The sequence below is a fragment of the Malaclemys terrapin genome, chromosome 20 (genome assembly GCF_027887155.1).
Source record: "Malaclemys terrapin pileata isolate rMalTer1 chromosome 20, rMalTer1.hap1, whole genome shotgun sequence".
NCBI classification, from domain to species: domain Eukaryota; kingdom Metazoa; phylum Chordata; order Testudines; family Emydidae; genus Malaclemys; species Malaclemys terrapin.
In genome coordinates this window covers 6,367,927-6,395,602 of record NC_071524.1, presented here as the reverse complement: position 1 = coordinate 6,395,602, position 27,676 = coordinate 6,367,927, and the positions used below count along the sequence as shown (strand labels likewise).

At 47.8% G+C, this 27,676-nt stretch overlaps 1 long non-coding RNA gene across 1 annotated transcript; it reads right to left on the bottom strand.

The window, feature by feature from the left end:
* Positions 1 to 10,271: 10,271 nt before the first annotated feature.
* LOC128826406 (uncharacterized) lies at positions 10,272 to 26,402 on the bottom strand. The gene is made up of 3 exons (XR_008442838.1): positions 25,653 to 26,402; positions 12,800 to 12,998; positions 10,272 to 10,386 (listed from the first exon to the last, which is right to left on the bottom strand). It is a non-coding gene; the product is annotated as an uncharacterized LOC128826406 (long non-coding RNA).
* Positions 26,403 to 27,676: the final 1,274 nt, after the last annotated feature.

Sequence of the window (27,676 nt, the reverse complement as noted above, 5' to 3'; positions counted from 1 at the left end):
TGGACAGCCTGGAACCGAGCGGGGAGCGGGCGTAAGTCTGGGGTCAAGGCAGCCTCTCACTAACCAGCCTGTTTAGTCCCTCCCCATCCCTGCCCCAGCCAGAGCAGCTCCTCCTCCCACCACCGGGGTGCATGTAATGCAATCTACACGCACTGGTAGGAGTTCATTGCATGATCTGCTCCCAGCGTTCCCCCTCGTCACCCCTGGGGCTGCAATGCCCGGGGAGTCTCCTCCTTTTCCATCACTGGGTTCAGTCACTTTGGACAAGCAGCTCCCTTCTGCCGTCCCAGGCCACACTCCCCCCCAGGCTAGAGAAGGAACAGAACCCAGGAGTCCAGACTTCTCCTGGGAAACCATTCCCCACGTCAAAGTCCCGAGGCAGAGCAAGGCCAGGGCCCCCGCCTTTCCCATTGATTTCCATGCTCAGCAGCTCACAGGATCTGGCCCAGCTCAGAGACGCTCAGCCTGGGGAACGGTCTCCCACAAGGGAAGGGTTGGGAGCCCCATTGCTGGGACCTTTCCAAACACACTGGAGACGGCTCTGGAGAAGTCCCTCCCCAGTCTGAGAGCGAGAGGCTCCTGGGGGCGGTTTGCAAATCCAATCTCCTTTGGGAGAGATTCTTTCCCCCTCTTTCTGCCTCTCCCCAGACAGACAGGGGACGCCAATGGGGAACCCTAATGCCACTCACTTGCTCTGCTGACGGAGCGATGGATGGAGGATGTTCAGTGTCATCCCTCGCCCTTCTCCTCACTCCCCAAAGCCAAGGCAGGCTGGAGAGGGTGGTGGTGACCTGAGGAGTTACCCTGCCCAGCCAGCAGGCAATGTGATAGCACTGGGCGATCGACTGGCTGTGAAAACAAGAGTCTGTCTTATTGCCAAGGGACAGAGAAACTCGGCCAGCAGCAGGGGGTGCAGAACACTGGCCTAGTGCGGGGGTGACAGCGCCTCCGGGATCCTGACATCCCGCCACTTTACACACCTTCCTGGAGCCTCCCAACCCCCCTGGGCTGTAGGGGCTGCGACCCCAACCCCACTGATGAGAACCAGGCCTGGGGCGGGGAAGCTACTGGCTCAGGGTCACACCAAGTGTCAGAGCCAGGGATGGGACCCAGCAGTCCTTATTTCCAGGCCCCCTCACTAACCACTGCTGCACACTCCCTCCCACAGCTGGCAATTACAACCAGGCCTTCATGTCCGGTCCCCCTGCTTGAGAGGGAGTGTGCTCCGCTGGAGTGATTGGCGCAGGGAACTGGGAGTCAGGACTCCTGGGTTCCATTGCTGGTTTCCTATTGACCTGTGGGACTTTGGGTAAGTTGCTGCCCCCTCTAGGCTCTGTCCCCAGCAGTCAAATGGGGATTTCATACTTTCCCACTATTGGAAAGTGCTGGGAGAATCCCCCAGCAAAAGCTGCTCTGACAGTGCTAAGCAGCATCTGACCATTAGAGGTCGGAGCGCACTGCCCAGGAGGAGGAGTGTTTGGTTCTGTGCTGTTGGAGTACGGGCTTGCAACCATCTGTGCACACATATTATACTAATTGCATCTAGACCACATCTCCCTAGTTTGTTTGTGAGAATGTCCTTATTAACACCAAGATGGACCACATCTACTGTTTACCCACCTCCACTAGGCCCGTAACCCTGCCAAAGAAGGAGCTAGGATTGGTTTGGAATGATTTGTTCTTGACAAGTCCATGCTCACTAGTCCTAAGAACCAAATTGTCCTGTAAGTGCTGACAAACTGATTGTTTAATAAGGAGTTCCAGTATCTTTCCAGGTATGTTAATGAATGGGAAGACGTTCTTTTTCAGGGATCTCTGACGAGAACTGGGGCACAGCACTTAGTTTGTTGAAGCCATAAAATGGAGACAGGCACCTCTTCTCTTCTCCCAGCACCCCAGATACCTAAAAGGGTGGGACTCACATCCCTCAATGGGCTTTAAAAGAGACAATGGTTACAATGTGGCCCCGACCATTTCTGGTTTCTGCAGACTAGATGTTTTAGCAAAGTTTAGAATTCCTTGGTGCTCAACACCGTGAAACTCCCCTTTCTCCTTCACAAAGGGCCCTTATCTCACCCAGGCTCTCGACTGCCCAAAGTTGGAGAATTGTCCCTGTTCCCATTGCAGAGCACCCCCCACGACACACACACAGAGTCCTCCTGGTGGTGGGAGGGGAACAGAGGAAAGGACAGAAGACGTAAGAGATGAAGAGAAAGGAGAGAGGGATGGAGGAAAAGGTAAAATAAAAAGGACAAACCTTAATGTCCCCAGTGATTCTAAGGGACAAAATCCCAGGTGGGGAATAAAATTCGACCACCTTAAGCTAGTGTTTTCCATGCCTAGAATTCAGCTGGCGCCAGATGCATCAGACTGAACAGGTTCCAAACCTCTCGGAGGCTCTTACCTTCTAAACAGGGACGTCTGTTTTCTAGTAAAATCAGGAAAAAGAAAAGAGAAAACTCAAAAGAGGTTCCTCCTGGCGCTCATGTACGTGAACCTAAATACTCTCTCAGTCCTCAAAGAGAGATCTCGTGAAGGAGACTTGCTGAAGCAAAGCTACAGGGGACTCTGAGGTTTCCCTGGCCCTGCGCCCCTGTCCTGCCTGGCTGATGTCAGCATCTCTCTGTGAGGTCACCACCTCCCCAGCACCTTTGACCAATAGGCTGAGGTCCTGCAAAAGGCCTTTGTGATGTCACTGCCACACCCACTCCTCCCCTGCAGTGTTAATGTCCTGCCACAGGCCAGACCCTTTGGAGGTTTGAGCTACTCTCTGTGGATCACCCCGCTCAATAAGTGTTCATTCTAGGAAGCAAGCCGGCTAGACAGTAAAACATCAGAGGCTGCTCCTAATACTACACTCGGTTTCTCAGAAATGAGTAGACTTTATGGGCAGAAGAGACAGTTAGAGCATCTAATCTGACCCCCTGCATATCACAGGCCTCCTGTCTACCACAATAGCTACTGTTGGGGCAAATACATTCCGGAAAGGCATCTAGTCTTTATTAAATGACATCAAGAGATGGAGAATCCACCACTTTCCTTGGTAGCTTCTTCCTGTGGTCAATCATCCTCGCTGTTGAATATTTGTGCCTTATTTGTCATAGGAATCTGTCTCTTTTCACCTTCCAGCCATTCCCAAACCTCAGCCAGCATTTGTAGGTGACAAATCTCATGAATTGTCACAGATTGCGGTGTTACTAGAGGAGGTTTTGGAATTAACTGATAAGTCACTGGGACCAGATGGCATTCACCCAAGAGTTCTGAAAGAACTCAGATGTGAAATTGCGGAACTACTAATTATGGTTTGTAACCTGTCCTTTAAATCAGCTTCTGTATCCATGACTGGAAGATAGCTAATGTAACGCCAATATTTAAAAAGGGCACTATTGGTGATCCCGGCAATTACAGACCAGTAAGTCTAATGTCAGTACCGGGCAAATTAGTTGAAACAATTGTAAAGAATAAAATTGTCAGACACATAGAAGAACATAAATTGTTGGGCAAAAGTCAACATAGTTTAGGTAAAGGGAAATCATGTCTTCCTAATCTATTAGAGTTCTTTGAAGGGGTCAACAAACATGTGGACAAGGGGGATCCAGTGGACATAGTGTACTTAGATTTCCAGAAAGCCTTTGACAAGGTCCCTCACCAAAGGGTCTTATGTAAATTAAGTTGTCATGGGATAAGAGGGAAGATCCTTTCATGGATTGAGAACTGGTTAAAAGACAGGGAACAAAGGGTAGGAATAAATGGTAAATTTTCAGAATGGAGAGGGGTAACTAGTGGTGTTCCCCAAGGGTCAGTCCTAGGACCAATGTTATTCAACTTATTCATAAATGATCTGGAGAAAGGGGTAAAAAGTGAGGTGGCAAAGTTTGCAGATGATACTAAAGTGCTCAAGATAGTTAAGACCAAAGCAGACTGTGAAGAACTTCAAAAAGATCTCACAAAACTAAGTGATTGGGCAACAAAATGGCAAATGAAATTTAATGTGGACAACGTAAAGTAATGTACATTGGGAAAAATAACCCCAACTATACATACAATATGATGGGGGCTAATTTAGCTACAACGAATCAGGAAAAAGATCTTGAAGTCATCGTGGATAGTTCTCTGAAGACTTCCACGCAGTGTGCAGCGGCAGTCAAAAAAGCAAACAGGATGTTAGGAATCATTAAAAAGGGGATAGAGAATAAGACGGAGAATATCTTATTGCCCTTATATAAATCCATGGTACACCCACATCTTGAATACTGTGTACAGATGTGGTCTCCTCATCTCAAAAAAGATATACTGGCATTAGAAAAGGTTCAGAGAAGGGCAATTAAAATGATTAGAGGTTTGGAAGGGGTCTCATATGAGGAGAGATTCAAGAGGCTAGGACTTTTCAGCTTGGAAAAGAGGAGACTATGGGGGGATATGATAGAGGTATATGAAATCATGAGTGATGTGAAGAAAGTGAATAAGGAAAAGTTATTTACTTGTTCCCATAATATAAGAACTCCACTAGTAACCTCCCTCCAGCCTGACAGTTCACCTTTCAGTACGACCCGTTGTAGTCTCCCCTTTAACCAGTTCCTTATCCACCTTTCAATTTTCATATTGATCCTCATCTTTTCCAATTTAGCTAATAATTCCCCATGTGGAACCGTATCAAATGCCTTACTGAAATCGAGGTAAATTAGATCCACTGCGTTTCCTTTGTCTAAAAAATCTGTGACCTTCTCAAAGAAGGAGATCAGGTTGGTTTGGCACAATCTACATTTTGTAAAGCCATGTTGTATTTTGTCCCAATTACCATTGACCTCAATGTCCTTAACTACTTTCTCCTTCAAAACATTTTCTGAGACCTTGCATACTACAGATGTCAAACTAACAGGCCTGTAGTTACCTGGATCACTTTTTTTCCCCTTTCTTAAAGCTAGGAACTATGTTAGCAATTCTCCAGTCATATGGCACAACCCCTGAGTTTACTGATTCATTAACATTTTTTGCTAATGGGTTTGCAATTTCATGTGCCAGTTCCTTTAATATTCTTGGATGAAGATTATCTGGGCCCCCCCAATTTAGTCCCATTAAACTGTTCGAGTTTGGCTTCTAACTCGGATGTGGTAATATCTACCTCCATATCCTCATTCCCATTTGTCACCCTACCATTATCTCTAAGCTCCTCATTAGCCTCTTAAAGACTGAGGCAAAGTATTTGTTTAGATATTGGGCCATGCCTAGATTATCCTTAACCTCCACTCCATCCTCAGTGTTTAGTGGTCCCACTTCTTCTTTCTTTATTTTCTTCTGATTTATATGGCTATAAAACCTTTTACTATTGGTTTGAATTCCCTTTGCAAGGTCCAACTCTACATGGCTTTCAGCTTTTCTCACTTTGTCCCTACATGTTCTGACCTCAGTAAGGTAGCTTTCCTTGCTGATCACTCCCATCTTGCACACCTTGTAGGCTTTCTGCTTTTTCTTAATCATCTCTCTGAGATGCTTGCTCATCCAACTTGGTCTACAACTCCTGCCTATGAATTTTCCCCCCTTTCTTGGGATGCAGGCTTCTGATAGTTTCTGCAACTTTGACTTGAAGTAATTCCAGGCCTTCTCCGCCTTTAGATCCACAAGTTCTTCAGTCCAATCCACTTCCCTATCTAATTTCCTTAATTTTTTAAAGTTAGCCCTTTTGAAATCAAAAACCCTAGTCACAGATCTATTTTTGTTTACCCTTCCATTTAGTTTTGGATCAACTTCCCACAAGGGGAGGTGAAGAGCACCCCCAGCAACACACACACACACACACACACACACACACACACACACACACACACACACACACACACACTCACCACTCCTGGTGGTGGGAGGGGAACAGGAGAAAGGACAAAAGAAGTAAGAGATTAAGAGAAACGAAGGAGGAATAGAGGAAAAGGTAAAACGAAAAGGACAAACCCTAATGTCCCCAGTGATTCCACGGGACAAAATCCCAGGTGGACTACAAAATTCTGCCACCTTAAACTAGTGTTTTCCATGCCTAGAATTCAGCTGGCACCAGGTGGATCAGACTTAACAGGTTACAAACCTCTCCGAGGCTCTTACCTTCTCAACAGGGACGTCTGTTTTCTAGTAAAATCAGTAAAAGGAAAGGAGAAAACTCGAAAGAGACTCCTGCTCGTACTCACATATGTGAACCCTAATACTCTCTCAGTCCTCAAAGAGAGACCTCGAGAAGGAGACTTGATGAAGCAAAGCCACAGGGGTCTACGAGGTTTTCCTGGCTCTGTGCCCGTATCCTGCCTGGCTGATGTCAGCATCTCTCTGTGAGGTCACCACCTCCCTAACACCTTTGACCAATAGGCTGACGTCTTGCAAAAGGCCTTTGTGATATCACTGCCACACCCAACCAAACCCTGAAGTGCTAATGTCCTGCTGCTGGCCTGACACTTTGAAGGTTTGAGCTGCTCTCTGTGGATCACCCCACTCAATGCGTCTTCATTCTAGGAAGCAAGCCGGATAGACAGTAAAACATCAGAGGCTGCTCCCAATGCCACACTCAGTGTTTCCAAAATTAGGAGACTTTATGGCCAGAAGAGACCTTTAGAGCATCTCATCTAACCCCCTGCATATCATAGGCTTCCTGTATAGTACAATAGTTACTTTTTGGGCACACACATTCCAGAAAGGCATCTAGTCTTCATTAAATGACATCAAGAGATGGAGAATCCACCACTTTCCCTTTTAGTGAGTGCCAGGGGGCTCCATTTCCCCTTCCACTAGCTCCCCATTTACAGTGAGCCACAGCAGTACCTGCAGCAGGGAGCGCGAGTTGCTGAAGGCCTCAGAGGCACAACCCCTGCAGTGTCTCAGGTACCTGGCGCAAGTGCCGGATGATGCGGAGCTGGTGCATCACTTTGGCCATGACGTCCTCCTGCTGCAAGGGAACGAGAACCTGTCAGAGACTCAAACACCCCGAGGAATCAGGGGGAATTAAGGCCACCTGGAACCAGCAGTATTTCCACCCTGCACCTGCCCACCATTGAGGGATGAATTCACCTCCTGAACCCCAGAATGGAGTCTTCTTGTCCTTTCTAGTAACCTCCAGTGCCAACCCACCTCCTTCTAGGGTGAGCTCCTGCTACCTCCCCCTCAGTGCCCTTGACAGCTGTTCCACCTCCAAATCACAGCTCAAGTTATCAAAACACTCTTCTCCACCCCCACCCAGGTTAGGCAGGGAGGCGGCTCTAGCAGGAGGGGCAGGAGGGATTCTGGCAGCAGTGAAGTGGGTTGCGGGGAGGTTGAGATCTTGCCCCAAGTCATCCCAGACACTAATGCTAAGCCACAGGATGGCAGCATCTAGTGTCAGTGGAGTCCAAGCACTATTTCAACCCCACAGTTTTGGATGAACTCCCAACAAGGGGAGGTGAAGAGCACCCCCAGCAACATACACACCCCACTCCTGGTGGTGGGAGGGGAACAGGAGAAAGGACAAAAGAAGTAAGAGATGAAGAGAAAGGAAGGAGGGATGGAGGAAAAGGTAAACGAAAAGGACAAACCCTAATGTCCCCAGTGATTCTACGGGACAAAATCCCAGGGAGGGAATAAAATTCTGCCACCTTAAACTAGTGTTTTCCATGCCTAGAATTCAGCTGGCACCAGATGGATCAGACTGAGTAGGTTCCAAAACCTCTTGGAGGCTCTTACCTTCTAAACAGGGACGTCTGTTTTCTAGTAAAATCAGTAAAAGGAAAGGAGAAAACTTGAAAGAGGCTCCTTCTCGCACTCACATACGTGAATCCTAATACTCTCTCAGTCCTCAAAGAGAGACCTCGAGAAGGAGACTTGCTGAAGCAAAGCCACAGGGGTCTCTGAGGTTTCCCTGGCTCTGCGCCCCTGTCCCGCCTTGCTGATGTCAGCATCTCTCTGTGAGGTCACCACCTCCCTAACACCTTTGACCAGTAGGCTGAGGTCCTGCAAAAGGCCTTTGTGATGTCACTGCCACACCCACCCATCCCCGGAAGTGCTAATGTCCTGCTGCTGGCCTGACACTTTGAAGGTTTGAGCTACTCTCTGTGGATCACCCCACTCAATGCGTCTTCATTCTAGGAAGCAAGCCGGCTAGACAGTAAAACATCAGAGGCTGCTCCCAATGCTACACTCAGTGTTTCCAAAATTAGGAGACTTTATGGCCAGAAGAGACCTTTAGAGCATCTCATCTAACCCCATGCATATCATAGGCTTCCTGTATAGTACAGTAATGGTCTCAAGTTGCAGTGGGGGAGGTCCAGGTTGGATATCAGGAAAAACTATTTCACTAGGACGGTGGTGAAACACTGGAATGCGTTACCTAGGGAGGTGGTGGAGTCTCCTTCCTTGGAGGTTTTTAAGGCCCGGCTTGACAAAGCCCTGGCTGGGATGATTTAGCTGGGAATTGGTCCTGCTTTGAGCAGGGGGTTGGACTAGATGACCTCTTGAGGTCCCTTCCAACTCTGATATTCTATGATTCTATGATTCTACAATAGTTACTTTTTGGGCACACACATTCCAGAAAGGCATCTAGTCTTCATTCAATGACATCAAGAGATGGAGAATCCACCACTTTCCCTTTTAGTGAGTGCCAGGGGGTTTCATTTCCCCTTCCACTAGCTCCCCATTTACAGTGAGCCAGAGCAATACCTGCAGCAGGGAGCAGGAGTTGCTGAAGGCCTCAGAGGCACAACCCCTGCAGTGTCTCCGGCACCTGGCGCAAGTGCCGGATGATGCGCAGCTGATGCATCACTTTGGCCGTGACGTCCTCCTGCTGCAAGGGAACGACAACCTGTCAGAGACTCAAACGCCCCGAGGAATCAGGGGGAATTAAGGGCACCTGGAACCAGCAGTATTTCCACCCAGCACCTGCCCACCACTGAGGGATGAATTCACCTCCTGAACCCCAGAATGGAGTCTTCTTGTCCTTTCTACTAACCTCCAGTGCCAACCCCGCTCCTTGTAGGGTGAGCTCCTGCTACCTCCCCCTCAGTGCCCTTGACAGCTGTTCCACCTCCAAACCACAGCCCAAGTTATCAGAACTCTCTTCTCCACCCCCACTCAGGTTAGGCAGGGAGGCGGCTCTAGCAGGAGGGGCAGGAGGGATTCTGGCAGCAGTGAAGTGGGTTGCGGGGAGATTGAGATCTTGCCCCAAGTCATCCCAGACACTAATGCTAAGCCACAGGATGGCAGCATCTAGTGTCAGTGGAGTCCAAGCACTATTTCAACCCCACAGTTTTGGATGAACTTCCCACAAGGGGAGGTGAAGAGCACCCCCAGCAACACACACACCCCACTCCTGGTGGTGGGAGGGGAACAGGAGAAAGGACAAAAGAAGTAAGAGATGAAGAGAAAGGAAGGAGGGATGGAGGAAAAGGTAAAACAAAAAGGACAAACCCTAATGTCCCCAGTGATTCCACGGGACAAAATCCCAGGTGGACTATAAAATTCTGCCACCTTGAACTAGTGTTTTCCATGCCTAAAATTCAGCTGGCACCAGGTGGATCAGACTGAACAGGTTACAAACATCTCCGAGGCTCTGACCTTCTTAACAGGGACGTCTGTTTTCTAGTAAAATCAGTAAAAGGAAAGGGGAAAACTCGAAAGAGGTTCCTCCTCGCACTCACCTACGTGAATCCTAATACTCTCTCAAAGAGAGACCTCGAGAAGGAGAATTGCTGAAGCTAAGCCACAGGGGTCTACGAGGTTTTCCTGGCTCTGCGCCCCTATCCTGCCTGGCTGATGTCAGCATCTCTCTGTGAGGTCACCACCTCCCTACCACCTTTGACCAATAGGCTGAGGTCCTGCAAAAGGCCTTTGTGATGTCACTGCCACATACACCCCGCCTCTGAAGTGCTAATGTCCTGCCGCTGACCGGACACTTTGAAGGTTTGACATACTCCCTGTGGATCACCCAACTTAATGCGTCTTCATTCTAGGAAGCAAGCCTGATAGACAGTAAAACATCAGAGGCTGCTCCCAACGCTACACTCACTTTTAACAAAATTAGTAGACTTTATGGCCAGAAGAGACCTTTAGAGCATCTCATCTAACCCCCTGCATATCATGGGCTTCCTGTATAGCACAACAGTTATTTTTTTGGAAAACACATTCCAGAAAGGCATCTAGTCTTCATTCAGTGACATCAAGAGATGGAGAATGCACCACTTTCCCTTTTAGTGAGTGCCAGGGGGCTCCATTTCCCCTTTCACTAGCTCCCCATTTACAGTGAGCCAGAGCAGTACCTGCAGCAGGGAGCGGGAGTTGCTGATGGCCTCAGAGGCACAGCCCCTGCAGTGTCTCAGGCACCTGGCGTAAGTGCCGGATCATGCGGAGCTGGTTCATCACTTTGGCCGTGACGTCCTCCTGCTGCAAGGGAATGAGAACCTGTCAGAGACTCAAACGCCCCGAGGAATCAGGGGGAATTAAGGGCACCTGGAACGGCAGTATTTCCACCCAGCACCTGCCCACCACTGAGGGATGAATTCACCTCCTGAACCCCAGAATGGAGTCTTATTGTCCTTTCTAGTAACCTCTAGTGCCAACTCCCTGATACCAGACACCTCTGTGTTCTTGGGGAACCAGGGTGCAGTCTCCAGCCTGACTCATGAAAGATACCCCCCACCACCACCTCTGCTTAAACTAAAACCCATCAGAGGAAAAAACTTGCAGAGAGCAGTGAAGGGCATTGGGTGACACACCTAGACCCCTCCTGACAAGGGTGACAAGATAAAGACATCTCCATTAGCATACAGAATGGAGAGCAGAGACAACTCCCCTAGCCTCATCTGCATGAAAGATGAGACAGGAAGACATCTCAATTTACATACAGAATGGAGAACAGAGAACCACAGTGAACTCTGGGACCAGAAAAAGCAGAGAAGCACTGCATCATGGGAATCTCTGCTCCAGATGCTAATGAACCTATGGCTGCACTCACCCGGCTCAGCAATTATCAGACCAATTCTATTAATGAATCCTTAATTGATATCCAAATACTGAAGTAGCCTAGTTGCATTGTGAGCTCCCTGGAAGAAAACACCACCCATAGCCAAGAGTGATCAGTTCCTATTGTCTAGTCTAAAGAAACCCCTTGAGTCATCAGTTTACCTATAAACAAATCTAGTGTTCTCCCTTGAACAACTGCAATTTCTCTACAAAAAACCCTACTCACTCTGTAGTCAGGGTTCTGATGCTTAGATCCAAACTATGCATCAGTTCCACTGGAACTCCAACTTCTCCTGGCTGATCGTGCTGGCGGCTCTGCCTGTCTCCTACATTCAGGACCCTCTGCAACCACCATCACCTGGGAACTGCGACCAGTTCAAGCCTCATGGAGTGGGTGAGATCCCCCCTCTTTCTCTCTCTGTGTTTTCCTTTCTACCTTAGGTATTAACCTTTAATAATGTATGTTATGTTGGTTTAGCTCTCCTTGTGTAGTTATCACTATTATTCAATAAATAACTTTTATGGTTAACTTGGTTGCTTCTCTCTCTGTTGCTGAATTTTACTCGTTTGTGTTTTTAGCTTCCCCCATTCACTCTACAGCAACGCTTCTTTTACCTAAACTAAAGATCCCTGCAGTGCCCAAAATACTGTGGGGTTTGCTCATCAAGTAGGTTACTGCCAGTACAATTGTGTTGGGGGAGTGGGGTTAGAGACGTGCTGAATCTGGGACGCATAAGGGTAACAGCTTGAAAGTGCTGCTTGACCCAGTCCATGGAGCCCAGGGGCATATAAGGAGAGGTAGCTTGAAAGTGCTGCTTCATCCAGCCCAGTGAGTCCAGAGACATATAAGGGGTCAGCTTGACAGTGCTGATTGACCCGGTCTGCTCACACTTGCTCTGTTAATGTATGTGTGGGTGTGTGGGTGTTCATCCGGTTCTGGGGCTGGAGTAACCCAGCCCTAGGGAGCCTAGGTCCTGCAGGATAGCTCCACTGGGAGGGGACTTGCAGAAGGGAGAAGTAGAGCTTCATATGAAAAAACAAGTGACACAAGCAGTACATTGATAGAATTACAGAACCCCCTTCCCCAGAAGAGTAACCCGAATAAATCAGCATACCCCAAAGAAATGGGCACATCTGGTAACACCCCCTCCTTGTAGGGTGAGTTCCTGCCACCTCCCCCTCAGTGCCCTTGACAGCTGATCCACCTCCAAACCATAGCTCAAGTTCTCAGAACCCTCTTCTCCACCCCCACCCAGGTTGGGCAGGGAGGCGGCTCTAGCAGGAGGGGCAGGAGGGATTCTGGCAGCAGTGAAGTGGGTTGCGGGGAGGTTGAGATCTTGCCCCAAGTCATCCCAGACACTAATGCTAAGCCACAGGATCGCAGCATCTAGTGTCAGTGGGGTTCACGTGGCTCAGACCAGACACCTGGGCTGGGGACCCGCCCCCATAGTACTGGTCGAGTGCGTGGCCCAGGGTGTTCACAGCCCCCTCCTCACCCCTCCCTGAGCCCAGCCTGGTGCCTCACCTGGAACAAAGCAGCAGCGCCCATCAGCCTCACTGCTGCCTGAGTCCCAGTGCTGCTGCTGTCCCCTGGGGAGTGTGCCGAGCTGCTGGTGCTGCGACAGGGATCCTCCACCTCCTGCCCTGGGGAGGCTGGAAGGTCCTCAGGGACTAGGCAGGGCGATGCCTCCTGCTGAGAATCAGGGCTGGGGTCTTGGGGCCCACACAACAAGCCCCAGAGCCACCCTGCCCGGCTCCCCTTGTGGGCTGGGTCCTGCCTCACCAGCCGCATACTGGGCCAGCTCCATTTCGGCCTGGCCGGTGGCTCTCTCACCTCAGCGCCTGCGCCAGGAGTGGCTTTCCTCTGCCAGAAGGCTGGGCACTTCCACCTCCTCGCTCGGCGGGGAGCTCCTTCCCCGCCAGCAGGGACGGAGAAGCCGCTTTGCTCCTGGGGAAGATGGCAGCTGCTTCCCTCAGGCTCTGGGGCCACCTGCAGAGCCTTCTTCCTGAACTTCCTCAGGAGCCTGGACAGCCTGGAACCGAGCGGGGAGCAGGCGTGAGTCAGGGTCAAGGCAGCCTCTCACTAACCAGCCTTTCTGGTCCCTCCCCATCCCTACCAAAGCCAGAGCCTGAATAAAGTGCTCTCTAATGAGCTCCAGACCAACAACAGTTCATGAACTGCGCAGAGACAATTAATGTAGAGAAGCAGCAAAATTCGTCAAACAGATGACTGGTTATGATTTATTTACTTGTTCTTAAAAGAGAACAACAAGGACCTGAGTCTCCTCCCTGTCAATAACCCCCTGCTCAACCAATCAGGGTAGAGACTGAGGGGCGGGAGGCTGAGAGTTCTCACCAGAGAGCCCAAAGGAAGGCCCAGGTCACTGGTAGGGATCACTGTCTGAAGACTATTTCAACCCCACTTTCTTGGGCGGACCTCCCACAATGGGAGATGCAGAGCACCCCCCGCAACATGCAACACACACACACACACACACTCACCACTCCTGGTGGTGGGAGGGGAACAGGAGAAAGGACAAAAGAAGTAAGAGATGAAGCGAAAGGAAGGAGGGATGGAGGAAAGGTAAAACGAAAAGGACAAACCCTAATGTCCCCAGTGATTCCACGGGACAAAATCCCAGGTGGGCTATAAAATTCTGCCACCTTGAACTAATGTTTTCCATGCCTGGAACTCAGCTGGCACCAGGTGGATCAGACTGAACAGGTTACAAACCTCTCCGAGGCTCTTACCTTCTCAACAGGTATGTCTGTTTTCTAGTAAAATCAGTAAAAGGAAAGGAGAAAACTCGAAAAAGGCTCCTCCTCGCGCTCACGTCCGTGAACCTTAATACTCTCTCAGTCCTGAATGAGAGACCTCGAGAGGGAGACTTGCTGAAGCAAAGCCACAGGGGTCCCTGAGGTTTCCCTGGCCCTGTGCTCCGTCCTGCCTCGCTGATGTCAGCATCTCTCTGTGAGGTCACCACCTCCCTACCACCTTTGACCAATAGGCTCAGGTCCTGCAAAAGGCCTTTGTGATGTCACTACCACACCTACCCATCCCCTGAAGTGCTAATGTCCTGCTGCTGGCCTAACACTTTGAAGGTTTGAGCTGCTCTCTGTGGATCACCCCACTCAATGTGTGTTCATTCTAGGAAGCAAGCCGGCTAGACAGTAAAACATCAGAGGCTGCTCCCAATGCTACACTCAGTTTTTCCAAAATTAGTAGACTTTATGGCCAGAAGAGACCTTTAGAGCATCTCATCTAACCCCCTGCATATCATGGGCTTCCTTTATAGCACAACAGTTACTTTTTTGTAAAACACATTCCAGACATCCAGGATAAAATGATAAGGCGTATCATTGAACAGAGCGAGCAGCCCAACTAAACTGGCTGTGAGCTCCAGGAAATAATTATTCTAGTGGCAGGAAGTTGAAGCCAGACAAAATATGGTGCAAATTTTTCACCATGTGTGTACTTAAATCACTGGAACAAGGGACATGGTGGAGTCTCCATCTCCTGTAGTCCTTCAATCAGAATTGTAAGTCTCTTCCTTAAAAATAAATAAATTAATAAATAATTGCTCTAGCTCACCCATAAGTTACTGGGCTGGATGTAGGAATCACTGGGAGAAATTCTCTGGCCTGTGTCATACAGAGGGTCAGATTAAATGATCATAAAAGTGCCTTCTGGCCTTAACATCTATGACTCTATGGAATGTATGAGGGGCTGAGGATTAGAAACCTTAAGTGCCAAGTTGCAGTAGCAGGTGAGCAGTTACTCCACAGCCTTAGTAAGGAAGGGGAGGACATGCGGCCTATTGCCTCCCCCCCCCCCCGCGCTCTCTGTCTCACACACACATTTGCGACCAGGATTCGTATGACAATTGTCTACAGAGATGACATAAATAAATAAAAATAAAATAAATTAATGGAGATATCCTATCTCCTAGAACTGGAAGGGACCTTAAAAGATCATGGAGTCCAGCCCCCTGCCTTCACTAGCAGGACCAAGTACTGATTTTGCCCCAGATCCCTAAGTGACCCCCTCAAGGATTGAACTCATAACCCTGGGTTTGCAGGCCAATGCTCAAACCACTGAGCTATCCCTCCCCCCATAGAGATGACAGATTGCGCCAGTGGTAAAAATAAGTGCCAGCAGCTTAAGCGTTAACAGTCTCAGACCCACGCAGATGAAGATTTAACAGCACTCAGTGCTGTAATTCTCTACTCATGCCTCTGGCCTGTTTGTTTGAGAAGTTCAGTTATTTATTGGGACAAGTTTAAAGAATGAAGCAAGGGTGATGCAGCAGTATATTGTATTAATAGTCTCTTTAAAATTAGTTGTTTAATCACCAGAAGGCCTCCCATTATCAGGGGTCTCTCACATGAAGTAGATACACGCAGAGGCTGTATGCTGAAAGTTTGTAGGAGCCATCTTGTCATGTTATAACGAGAGTTCTGGTTTAAACTTTATATCCCTGGTCCTGCTCTGTTTCCTGAATTCTGTAGCACACTCATAAGGAAGATACTCTCAGTTGCCTGGGAATGCTAGAAAGCAAGATACCCCTAGTGTAAATACGGTTATACTGGCAAAGCTGTGACCATTCCCCGTAAAACTTGATTTGCTCAGGGTGGGTGAAATAAGGTGGTACAAAGTCACTTTGCCGGTATAAACCATCAGGACCGTTTTGCTGGTATAGTTTATGTAGTCAGAAGAGGGCCTGAAACATAAGCCCTTGTATCAGAGGCCTGGTGTGAGGCCTGAGGCCTGAATTAGGGTGACCAGATGTCCCGATTTTATAGGGACAGTCCTGATTTTTGGGTCTTTTTCTTATATGGGCTCCTATTACACCCCACCCCCGTCCCGATTTTTCACTGTCTGGTCACCCTAACCTGAACTAAAGTAGTTTTGTTGATATAAAGCAAAGAAGCAAAGTCGGGTTTTGCCTGCTTGCAAGCAGACAGAATCTGGCAAGAATAGGGCTGATATTGCAGAAACACACATTCCTAAGTAGTGTTAGGCACAAATATATGCAAACACATTCCAGAAAGGTGGCACCAAAACATCTGGATAGCAAACACGTTCCCCAAAGAGAACAGGAACATGCTGACCCATCTTAAGGAAAAAGTCAAGATGACAGCATGATGGATAGAGATTTTTTGATCGAACCAACATGTACAAGGTAATGGGTGGCTCCTGGATACATCAATGGGTGGCACTCTAATACGTCAGACGGTGGCACCCTGGTACATCAGGAGTAATGAGTAACTTGTTTGTATCTGTGTATAAAGATGTATCTCAGAGAGGGTGTCTTTGTCTGGCCGAGGGGAAAATGGAAAGTCGGGGCCATTCACTGAGCTGGTCCATTGCCACAGGCATACATGTGTTAGTGTACCTGTAACCATTGAGCCAGGGCATTAGTACCATGCCTCGTCAGCAATAAACCTGACCAAGTACCTTTGCTGAAAACTGAGTCTGTGAATTTATTGGGTGGTTCAATCACAGCCTGCTGTCTCTGCTATCTGCGCAGAGCTGGAAAGCACGCTGAAAGAACACACACACAGCCAAATATCTATCAACATCTGAAGACAGTGTACTCTGGCATAGCTACTAGGAACAAACTCCTAGGGTAGACCTGGGCTGTAGCACCATGGGTTGCTGCAGGTTTTCGTGACTACGTTGCTAAACAAAGACCTTGTGAAGCTGCAGTGATTTAACACAAGGTGTAAGTTGAAAACCATATAGTTAAACTGGTGCAAAAAGCCACATGAAACTGATTTTTGTGTAAGAGAGGCCTTTTGTTTTATTGTTTATTTTAACTCAGTTTGGAACAGGTTTAACAAAACCAGTGATAGCTGCCTTTAAACCAGGGGTCTCAAGGTCCCAGCCTGCGGGCCATCTGTGGCCCAAGAACCTCCCCACTGCGGCCTGCGGAGGAGAAACGCATGCAGACACGCTGCCAGCAATGTTTGCTGCAGGCGCGGCCCCTGCAGCTTCCATTGGCTGGGGGAGAGGGACAGAGATACCATCACTAATGGCTGGGCAGAGTCAGCCATGGAGGCAGCATCATTAGTTGCTGGGCAGAATCAGCCATGGAGGCAGCATCATTAGTTGCCGGGCAGAGTCAGCCATCGAGGCAGCATCACGTTTTTCCACAATGAATATAAACAAGTCAAAATACCAAACACAACTATCTGATGCACACCTTGCTGCAATCCTGAAGGTTTCAACTGCACAGTCACTGAGGCCAAACATCAACAAACTGACACAACTGAAGCATTGCCAGGTGTCTGGAAAACACTAAAAACTCTCTGGCAGGCGAAGAATTGTAAAAAGTTGCATAACAGTTTTATTATTTCTAAGAAACTCAAAATAAAAAAATACAATATAAATGTTTTCTTTTCTGAGCACCATCTTCAGTGACACTAGTGGCCCACTGGGAGGATTTGAGGACTGGCAGTGGCTCTAAGGTAAATTGAGTTTGAGACCCCAGCTTTAAACGGATGTAGGAGCGTCCACATAGGAGTTTGCACTCATCTAAATAAACTGGATTAAAAACCAATTTAATTTAAACTGATACAACTTTCCCATGCAGAGAAGGCCAGAGGCTCTAAGGCCTGGTCTACACTTAAAATGTAGATTGACACAGCTATGTCACTCAGAGGTGTGAAGAATTACAATAGAGTGCTTCTATTGAGCTAGCTCCTGTTGCTTGGGAAGGTGGATTACCTACAGCAATGGGAAAACCCTGCCATCGCTTTAGTCTGCATCTGCACTATGGGGTTGCAGCGGCATAGCTAGAGTGCCACTGTAGCCCCCCTAGTGTAGGAAAGCCCTAAGTCACATTCTGGCAGCCTCATTGTGAAAAGGCACCAGGAGCTGCTTGGCAGCTCTGCCTGGGGAGATCATGGTGTATTTATTACCTAACTGAATATTATCTCATTCTTTGCTGAGCAGTGGAAGCTGAGACCAAAAGGGTGAAATCCAACAAGGTTTATTACGACAACAATGAAGCAACACCCATATTTACACTTCCTGTTTCCTGTTGGCTTCTAAACAAAGACTACAGCTCTCAGCAATCAATGCTGGATCTAACAACACCACATTTCCCTCGTCTTAGAACAAACTCAATCTTACGGCAGTAATACTAATCCAATAACCTGCTACTATAATAAACATAAATAATGTAATTAGCAAATAAACAATAACTAAGAAGTAGTTATGTAACTGTAATTAGAATTCTAGTTATAATAGAAGACTGTTCCTTTAATAATTACAGAACACAGTCTCTAGCCAATACAGTTGGCTGTAAGACTCTGACAGCATATTTGTCAGGCCCAATATCCTGTCAGTTATCCTGTATTGTCAGCAGCAAAGGGCTAGTTAGATAGTCTGAAACATTGCACTATGTCTTAGTAAGCAGGGGCAAGATGAATAGTGCTCCAGACTGACCATCTGACAGCTTGTAAGCGTGAGGTCCTTGTGACGGGGTCCCTGGGGTGCAACATGGACTGTGGGACCACTGAGCCCTCTGTCCCTCCAACATGGGGTGCCCCTCACACTGTGATGCTGTGTCAAGCCACATACCCCTGGCAGGCACTACCCTTACACAGCCATCCATAGACAGCAACACACCCAGATGAGTTACATGAATGCTTCTCCCAGTCATTCATGAACCAACAATAGGGAGGCTCCAGCCAATTCCCGCCCCAGCTCCCCAGCCAATTCCCCCCAGCTCCCCAGCCTTGCACCGCAGAGCTGTACCATCTTGCCCTGGTCAGAAGCCTAACCAGAATAAGTTCATTACCCAGACTGGCCCTGCTTCGATGTAAACTGAGCTGAGATTTCCCAAGCACTTCAACCAAACCACACTATTTTAGGTAAAATATAAACTACAGAAAGATAGATTTTAAGTGATTATAGGTAGCGAATGTAGAGATCAAAGTTGGTTACCTAAGAAATAAAAGTAAATTCACAATCTGAGTTCTATAAACTAAACAGGATAGTATAGTTCCTCAATACACAGGCTGGGACTCTTTTCCAGCCTGAAACCACCCTCCCACATACAAAGTCTTTGTCCTCCAAACATGTTTCCAGGTGTTGAGTTGTGGGGGGGAGTGAGGCCAAGTGATGATGTCACTTCCCCTCTTTTATAGTTTCTTCCAGCTTGTTGGAAAAATCCTTTGCTGTGGTGTGGGGATCAGGTAGTCTCCATTGGTCAAGCAGTCTCCATTGTCTACGTGTTCTCTCTGAGAAGTTTCCATTGTATACAGTTTCTGAGATCCTTTCCTTGATGGGTGTTGATGAGCCATTAACCCCTGTCTGCCTCCTCCATTGTTGCACCTGAAAGGTTGGTTGTGGGTGTTCCCAACCTCACAACATATTTCAGTAACACATACATAGCAAAACTTCATAACTTCCTATACCATGATAGCACATACAATCCAACAGGATATTAATGTTCAACAGATCAAGACTTTTAACATGATACCTCTCAAGGCAAACTTCGTACAAAACATATCATAATTCTATGACAGTGATGAATGTTGGGAGTTGATGATGGGAGTTCCAGAGTGCTACTCTGAGGTACGGAGTGTCATAGTCCTTTTTAGAAACAATTTTCAGTGGGGAAGTGAACCTGGGTTCTCCTTTTCCTAACATTCCAGGTTTTCATACTTCTATAAACAAGCCACATTTGAATTTCAGTTCTCTGACCCCACAGCATTTATCTGCATCTTATATTTTTGTGGTTTTCATTGAACTGTTTGTCTGATATCCGGCAGCAATGATATATCAGATATAGGCCCATGTAATCCAGCAATGTTTAATTTAGCATGCATCTCTCTACCGTGCAATAATTCAGCAGGTGACTTTTGTGTTGTGGCATGGCGTGTAGCCCTGTAGATTTAAAAGTAATCGTAGTGAAGGTTGTCCACACTTTTCTTTCCAGCATAGCTGTCTCCAGACTGTCTTTCAAACTTCTATGGAATTGTTCAATTTCTCAATCAATTTGATTGTAATACATGATTATTTTCTACATGTAATGTTAAAGTGTCATAGAATCGTAGAAGATTAGAGTTGGAAGAGTCTTCAGAAGGTCAGCTAGTCCAACCCCCTGCTCAAAGCAGGACCAATCCCCAATTAAATCATCCCAGCCAGGGCTTTGTCAAGCTGGGCCTTACAAACCTCTATGGATGGAGATTCTACCACCTCCCTAGGTAACGCATTCCAGTGCTTCACCACCCTCCTAGTGAAATAGTTTTTCCTAATATCCAACCTAGACCTCCCCACTGCAACATGAGATGATTGCTCCTTGTTCTGTCACATGCCACCACTGAGAACAGCCGAGCTCCATCCTCTTTGGAACCCCCCTTCAGGTAGTTGAAGGCTGCTATCAAATCCCCCCTCAGTCTTCTCTTCTGGAGACTAAACAATCCCAGTTCCCTCAGCCTCTCCTCATAAGTCATGTGCTCCAGACCCCTAATCATTTTTGTTGCCCTCTGTTGGACTCTTTCCAATTTTTCCACATCCTTCTTGTAGTGTGGAGCCCAAAACTGGACACAGTATTCCAGATGAGGCCTCACCAATGTCGAATAAAGGGGAACGGTCACGTTCCTCGATCTGCTGGCAATGCCCCTACTTATACAGCCCAAAATGCCGTTAGCCTTCTTGGCAACAAGAGCACACTGTTGACTCATATCCAGCTTCTCGTCCACTGTGACCCCTAGGTCCTTGCTAAAAGAACAGGAGTGCTTGTGGCACCTTAGAGACTAACAAATTTATTAGAGCATAAGCTTTCGTGGACTACAGCCCACTTCTTTGGATGCATATAGAATGGAACATATATTGAGGAGATATATATACACACATACAGAGAGCATGAACAGGTGGGAGTTGTCTTACCAACTCTGAGAGGCCAATTAAGTAAGAGAAAAAAAACTTTTGAAGTGATAATCAAGCTAGCCCAGTACAGACAGGTTGAAAGAAGTGTGAGAATACTTACAAGGGGAGATAGATTCAATGTTTGTAATGGCTCAGCCATTCCCAGTCCTTATTCAATCCTTTGTTGATTGTGTCTAGTTTGCATATCAATTCCAGCTCAGCAGTCTCTCGTTGGAGTCTGTTTTTGAAGTTTTTCTGTTGTAATATAGCCATCCGCAGGTCTGTCACTGAATGACCAGACAGGTTAAAGTGTTCTCCCACTGGTTTTTGAGTATTATGATTCCTGATGTCAGATTTGTGTCCATTAATTCTTTTGCGTAGAGACTGTCCGGTTTGGCCAATGTACATGGCAGAGGGGCATTGCTGGCACATGATGGCATATATCACATTGGTAGATGTGCAGGTGAACGAGCCACTGATGGTATGGCTGATGTGATTAGGTCCTATGATGATGTCACTTGAATAGATATGTGGACAGAGTTGGCATTGGGGTTTGTTACAAGGATAGGTTCCTGGGTTAGTGGTTTTGTTCAGTGATGTGTGGTTGCTGGTGAGTATTTGCTTTAGGTTGGGGGGTTGTCTGTAAGCGAGGATAGGTCTGTCTCCCAAGATTTGTGAGAGTAAAGGATCATCTTCAGGATAGGTTGTAGATCTCTGATGATGCGCTGGAGAGGTTTTAGTTGGGGGCTGAAGGTGACAGCCTCCTGTTCTTTTTGCGGATACAGACTAACACGGCTGCTACTCTGAAAGTAGTCTTGCTGACCATCTAGCAATCTGGCCTCCCACTCATCCAAGTCCTTTAGAAGTTAACAGTGTCGTCAAAGAGCTATAATCTGTATGCGACTTGAAAGTCTGGCCCCAGAGCTAAGTTCTCCATTTTTCCATAGTCCATAGCAAGCAAGTGCTTTCTTTTCAACAGATGAATACTTCCTCTCAGCTTCTGTAAGTGTTCTTCAAGCAAATGCAACAGTGTCCTCCATGTTGTCATCCTGGATTTGAGTAAGTGTTGCTCCCAGTCTGTAGTCTGAGGCAGGGTCAAACAATGCAAGTGCTGGACTATTTTCAATCAAATCTTTCACTGTTTCAAAACAACTTGTGCAACAGTCATCCAGGCCAAGCTCGAGATTCCCTGGAGTATGTTTGTAACGGTGACTGAAGTGTTGTTCAGAATAAACTTGGCATACCATGACATAAAAACTAAGAAAGCATGTAAGGTTTGTGTGTCTCTTGGAGGTGGTGGTTTTTAACCACCATGATGTGGTCCAGGTCAGGTTTCAATCCAGTCTCCAAAATTATGTGCCCCAGAAATAACAACTCTGTTTGTCAGAATTGGCATTTGGCGAAATTCAGTTTCAGCCCTGCAATTTTGATGTGGTTTAGTACTAGGGTGACCAGATGTCCCGATTTTATAGGGACCGTCCCGATTTTTGGGTCTTTTTCTTATATAGGCTCCTATTAACCCCCACCCCCTGTCCTGATTTTTCACACTTGCTGTCTGGTCACCCTATTTAGTACTGCATGGAAATGTTTTTCATGTTCCTTGCAAGTCTTCCCAAACACAATAATTTCATCCAAATAATACTGGACTCCAGGCTGATTCTTCAGAATCACTGACATTATTCTTTGGAAAATGCTGGGTGCCAATACAAGTCCGTATGGTGCATGTTTCAAGTGGAATAGATCCTCAAGTGTAATAATGCTGTGAGATCTCTCTGTCCTCCTGTAGTATAACTTGGTGATATGCATTCCGTAGATCGAGAGTAGAAAATGTCTTTGTGTCACAAAGATCCACCAATGCTTCTTCTATGTGTGAGTGGATAGCTGTCAATCACAATGGCTTTATTAGGCTCCCTTAAATTTATGCTAAGACAAACACCTCCAGTCTTTCTCTTTATCACTACTATTGGTGAGACTCATTCAGATGATGCAATCTCTTCAATAACACCATTTTGTACTAATTTTTTAACCTCTTGTGCTACAGAATCCCTGACGGAGAATGGTAGAGAGGGAAATTCTGTCATACAGCTGTCACTTGAGGTCAAAATTTAATTTCGTGAGCAAATCCAAATGCACAGCCACTGGGGCTCCTCTGTACCATCCTCGTTAAGAGCAGAGACCAGAGTTTGTGCTGTAGTGGTGCCAGGTGGGGTAAAAGCAATGTGCCCATTGCCTGCCTACATGTTTAGTGAGGGAAACAAATCGCTGTTTAGGATAGCAGTACCCCTAGGCATAGGACAGAATTCTGCCGGTACACATTATGTATCAAATGTCAGGGTTGCAGGTAGTCAACCAAGCACAGGGATGTGGTTCGTCAAGTAGCACACTAGGTGTAAGCTCAGTTCAGTAACTGATACATGTCCAAAGTATTGCAAGCAAATCAATTCAGGTAGTCTAGAAACTGCTGAGCCAGTGTTCAACATTCCTTCCACCACCTGGGGCTTCACTCCTGCTGCAGAGACATGAACAGCACACGTTATTTTATCCAGTGTCTGTGGAGCTGCTTCCATCCACACCCAATGCAGTAAGTTACCTCTGGCATGGTAAGCGCACGTACTCGTTGATTAGGATGGGTTGCTTTAGCATACCTTAGGGAAATGTCCGCTCTTTTTGCAGGCCACTGAGCTCCCTCTGCAAGCTTTCCAGTATAGTCCAGGGATCGGCAACCTTTGGCACACAGCCTGCCAGGGTAAGCCCCTGGCGGGCCTGGTTTGTTTACCTGCTGCGTCCACAGGTTCGGCTGATTGCGGCTCCCACTGGCTGCGGTTCACTGTCCCAGGCCAATGGGGGCTGCAGGAAGCGGCGCAGCCCGAGGGATATGCTGGCCACCCTTCCCGCAGCCCCCATTGGCCTTGGATGGTGAACCGCGGCCAGCGGGAGCTGCGATCGGCCAAAGCAGCGGATGCGGCAGGTAAACAAACTGGCCCAGCCTGCTAGGGGCTTTCCCTGGCAGGCCACGTGCCAAAAGTTGCCGATCCCTGTGTAGTCTGTAGTGGGGTGTTACATTCACAGTGGTGACATTCTTTTCCTTGTGTGTTTTGAAATCACTGGGCATGTTACTTCTCATTTACATTGCCCTTGTAATTTTTCAGTTGCCTTGTTGTAGTCCAGATGTAGTGGTTGCACGGCTTGCATCGCACCTGCTGTTCCCTGAGCTCATTATATTCACCTCCACCATTGCTGATTCGATGTGATTAGCAATGGTTACAGCTTTCTGCCATTTCAATTCTGGTTCAAGCAGTAGATGTTCTCTAATACGAGGCACAGCTGTTTTCTCCATGAGCCGATCTCAAATAATTTCATCTGCCATGTTGCCAAAAATCACATGTGACAATCAGTTCCCTTAAAGCAGCAATATACTGATCTGTCAATTCCCCTGGTTTCCACGCTGGTGGAATTTATAGCATGCAGCTACCACATTCACTTTAGACACACACAGAAATGAATGCAGAGAGTGCTGTATCATATTTATTATTCAGAAGGGAAGAGTGTAACATATAGCTGCCCTTCTGCTCCAAGGCACTTAAATAAGCAAAGCACATTTTCTTACTTCAGAGAGTTCTCTGTCATTAGCTGCAAGGACATCGTACTCAGATACTCTTATCCAAGCATTAAAAGCAATTGGAAGCTCTCCTAGGCTTTGAAGAAAGGGTGCAGGTGGATTCAGTGGTAGGAGAGCCATCCTAGTCACCACTTTGTTGAGCAGTGGAGGCTGAGACCAAAAAAGTGAAATCCAACATCAAACAGCTCCAGAAGCAGCTGCTGCAGCAGCCCCTGGCCTCAGCACATACAGATGCGCTTACCCTTCCTGCTAGTTCTCTAACCTCAAAGACTACAGCTCCCAGAAATCAATCCTGTATCTAGCAATATCACACGGGGCTCTGCTAGGCCTTGTTTGCACACTGGGGGGAGTTGGGTTGGGGACTCTCAAGTATTCATAGAATGTCCCCACAAAGCATGGCAGGGAGGCAACTGACAATTCATTCTCTAATCAAAGAATCTGCATTGCCTTTGTTGTAATAACCTGGAGCTACCCCCTCTCTGAGCCCTGAGTATTTTTCCAGGGGAAACCCCTCACGTCACACGAGTCCCAAAGTGGATTTGGATCTCAGTCAGCGTAGGTCAAAGACAAAGAAACATAATCAAAAGAAGAAAGAAAAGATCTGGTCCTGCTGCTGTAGATGCTGCTCTCTCTGTAGTTTCCAGCCCTTTCTAGGATGGACACTTCAAGTCATCAGAAAAGGATGTTTCTCTTTCTCCTGCAAACACCCTTAGAAGTTGTGTGGCAAGAAACAAGAGCTGATTTTCAAGCATTTTTCTTCACCTTTTTATCTCCTCTTCTGTTTTCTCCAAAATTAAAGGTCTAATAGTCTTTAAAAGTCTTTCACAGGTTCATTCACAGATTCATAGATTCCAAGGCCAGAAGGGACCATTATGATTCTGACAGCAGATCTTTTAGAAAAACAGCCAATCTTGATTTTAAAATTGCCAGTGAAGGAGACACCACTACAACCCTTGGTAAGTTGTTCCAATAGTTCAGTGATTCTCAAACTTTTTTGTTTGGGGACTACTTGAAAATTGCTGAGGGTGTCAGCGGACCACTTAACGATCTTTCCAAAAGTTGTTGTACAATTAACTAGCTATTGTAAAGCGCGTTGGATAAAAAAACACCTTAATAATAATTAACATTTTTTTTTGTTCTACAAATAAAAGCACACAACTCATATTTTAATATCAGTATTCTTACCTTTCTAATGCGATGGATGTGCCTCTCTCCCCCACCACAGCCGACAGGGCAGGAATAATTAACAATCAAACCCAGTGTCTTCATTTTAATTTCAAGGGTCAGTTTCCATATTATTCTAAATAAGGAGGATTTTTGGTCACATATTTGCAGATTTACTATGAAACAAGCGATTTTCTGTCTTTATCGAGTACTTCTATGCTTTGCCCTAGGGAGAAGGCTAATGAAAAAGAAAAGCAAACAGGGTGAGGCAGTGAAGTAGCTTCCTGCTCTGTAAAGCCTCCATCACACACACCACATGCTAGTCAAGGGCTGTTAGAAAGAGTTCTTGGTTTCCCAGTTTGTAATCCAGGGATGACAACACACTCCTGCCTTTGAACCTGTGAAGGAAAAGCCCTGCAGAGGGGCTCAACCGGTCATGTTGATGGTGCCAACACTTGACCCCAATTCCCCGCACAGCTTTGATGGCTGCTTGTTTTGGTGCCCTTAGGAGCCTCAACTGCTAATGAACAGCGCCCGGACACTTGTTTGTGCTGCAGACTTTGTGGAGAGTGATTCCCAAGGGCTCTGGGCTCAGAGGGCAGCAGCATGGCCTGTACATGACTGGGCCCATAGAGCAGTGGTTCTCAAACTTTTGTACCGGTGACCCCTTTCACATCGCAAGCCTCTGAGTGCCACCCCCATTATAAATTAAAAACGTTTTTATACATTTAACACTATAATAAATGCTGGAGGCAAAGCAGGGTTTGGGGTGGAGGCTGACAGCTTCCAACCCCCCATATAATAACCTCCCGACCCCCAGTTTGAGAACCCCTGCCCTAGAGGGTCTGGCCGGGCTGCTGCAAGCCCTGGTGCACTTGAGCAGGGCCCCACACAGGCGCTGGGTGTTCCCAGGCCAGGGCCTGGCCCAGCCCCTGGGGAACGGGCAGCGCAGGCAGTACAGCTAGATAGGCCCACGGGGTGGCTCCCTGGCACTGCCGGACTGCAGCTGCAGGGTATAGGGCGCCGCCAATCCCCCAAGAGCCACAAACCGAGCTCGCGGGGGGAACGGGGGAGAGGAGGAACTAGAGGATATGTTGCCCCGGTGCTCCCTCTATTAGAGTCTAACCTGGAACAGTTACTGGAAGTTATATTGCCCCGGTGCGCTCAATATTAGAGTCCAACTGGGAACAGTGACCGGACGTGACAGCACTCAGTAGCCCCTCTAACAGATTCCCAACGGGAACAGTGGGCGGAGGTTGCTCCTCTTCCATACCTGGGGGATTGGGAGCTAGTGGAGAGGGGGAGGCCTGGCAGCATTGAGACAGGGGGCACCTGGCAAGTATTAGGGTGTGGGGGGAGTGAGGAGGGGCAGCGTGGGGGGGGGTCCCTGCTGCAGTGCAGCAAGCTGGACCCTGCACCCCCGCGCGCACTGGGGATGGTGCAGAGCGGCGAGCGGGGCAGGGAGACATCTCCCGGGGGGTGCTTCCCAGCAAGGGCGGCCCCTCCCCAGCGTCACAGTAGCTTTCGCTTTCGGCCTCGCACCACCGGCCCCTCACTCTAGAAATGGGAAGGCGGGGCCGGGCTTGGCAGCAGCTAATGGGAGATGGAGTCAGGGGAGAAACTACATCTCCCATGGTGCCATGGGGTCCGCAGTGGCAGATGGGAGATGGAGGCAGGGGAGACACTACATCTCCCATGGTGCCATTGGGCCCGCAGTGGCTGATGGGAGATGGCGGCAGGGGAGACACTACGTCTCCCATGATGCATTACCTCACTCCCCACCCCGCTGCTTCTTGCAGGGGTAGTCTCACAGGGTTATTGAGCTATGGCCCTGGGATTTCCCCTCCCCTGCCTAGAGCCCCCCAACCCCAGGCCCCGTAGGGTTTGCAGGTGGGGTCAGGGCCGGCTCTAGGTTTTTTGCTGCCCCAAGCAAAAAAAATTTTGGCTGCCAACTCCCCCCCCCCCAACTGAACCCTCCTGCCGCCCCAGCCCTGGGTCACTGGTAACTCACTCCCAGGGCAGGTCATTCAGCAGGAATTTTGGAT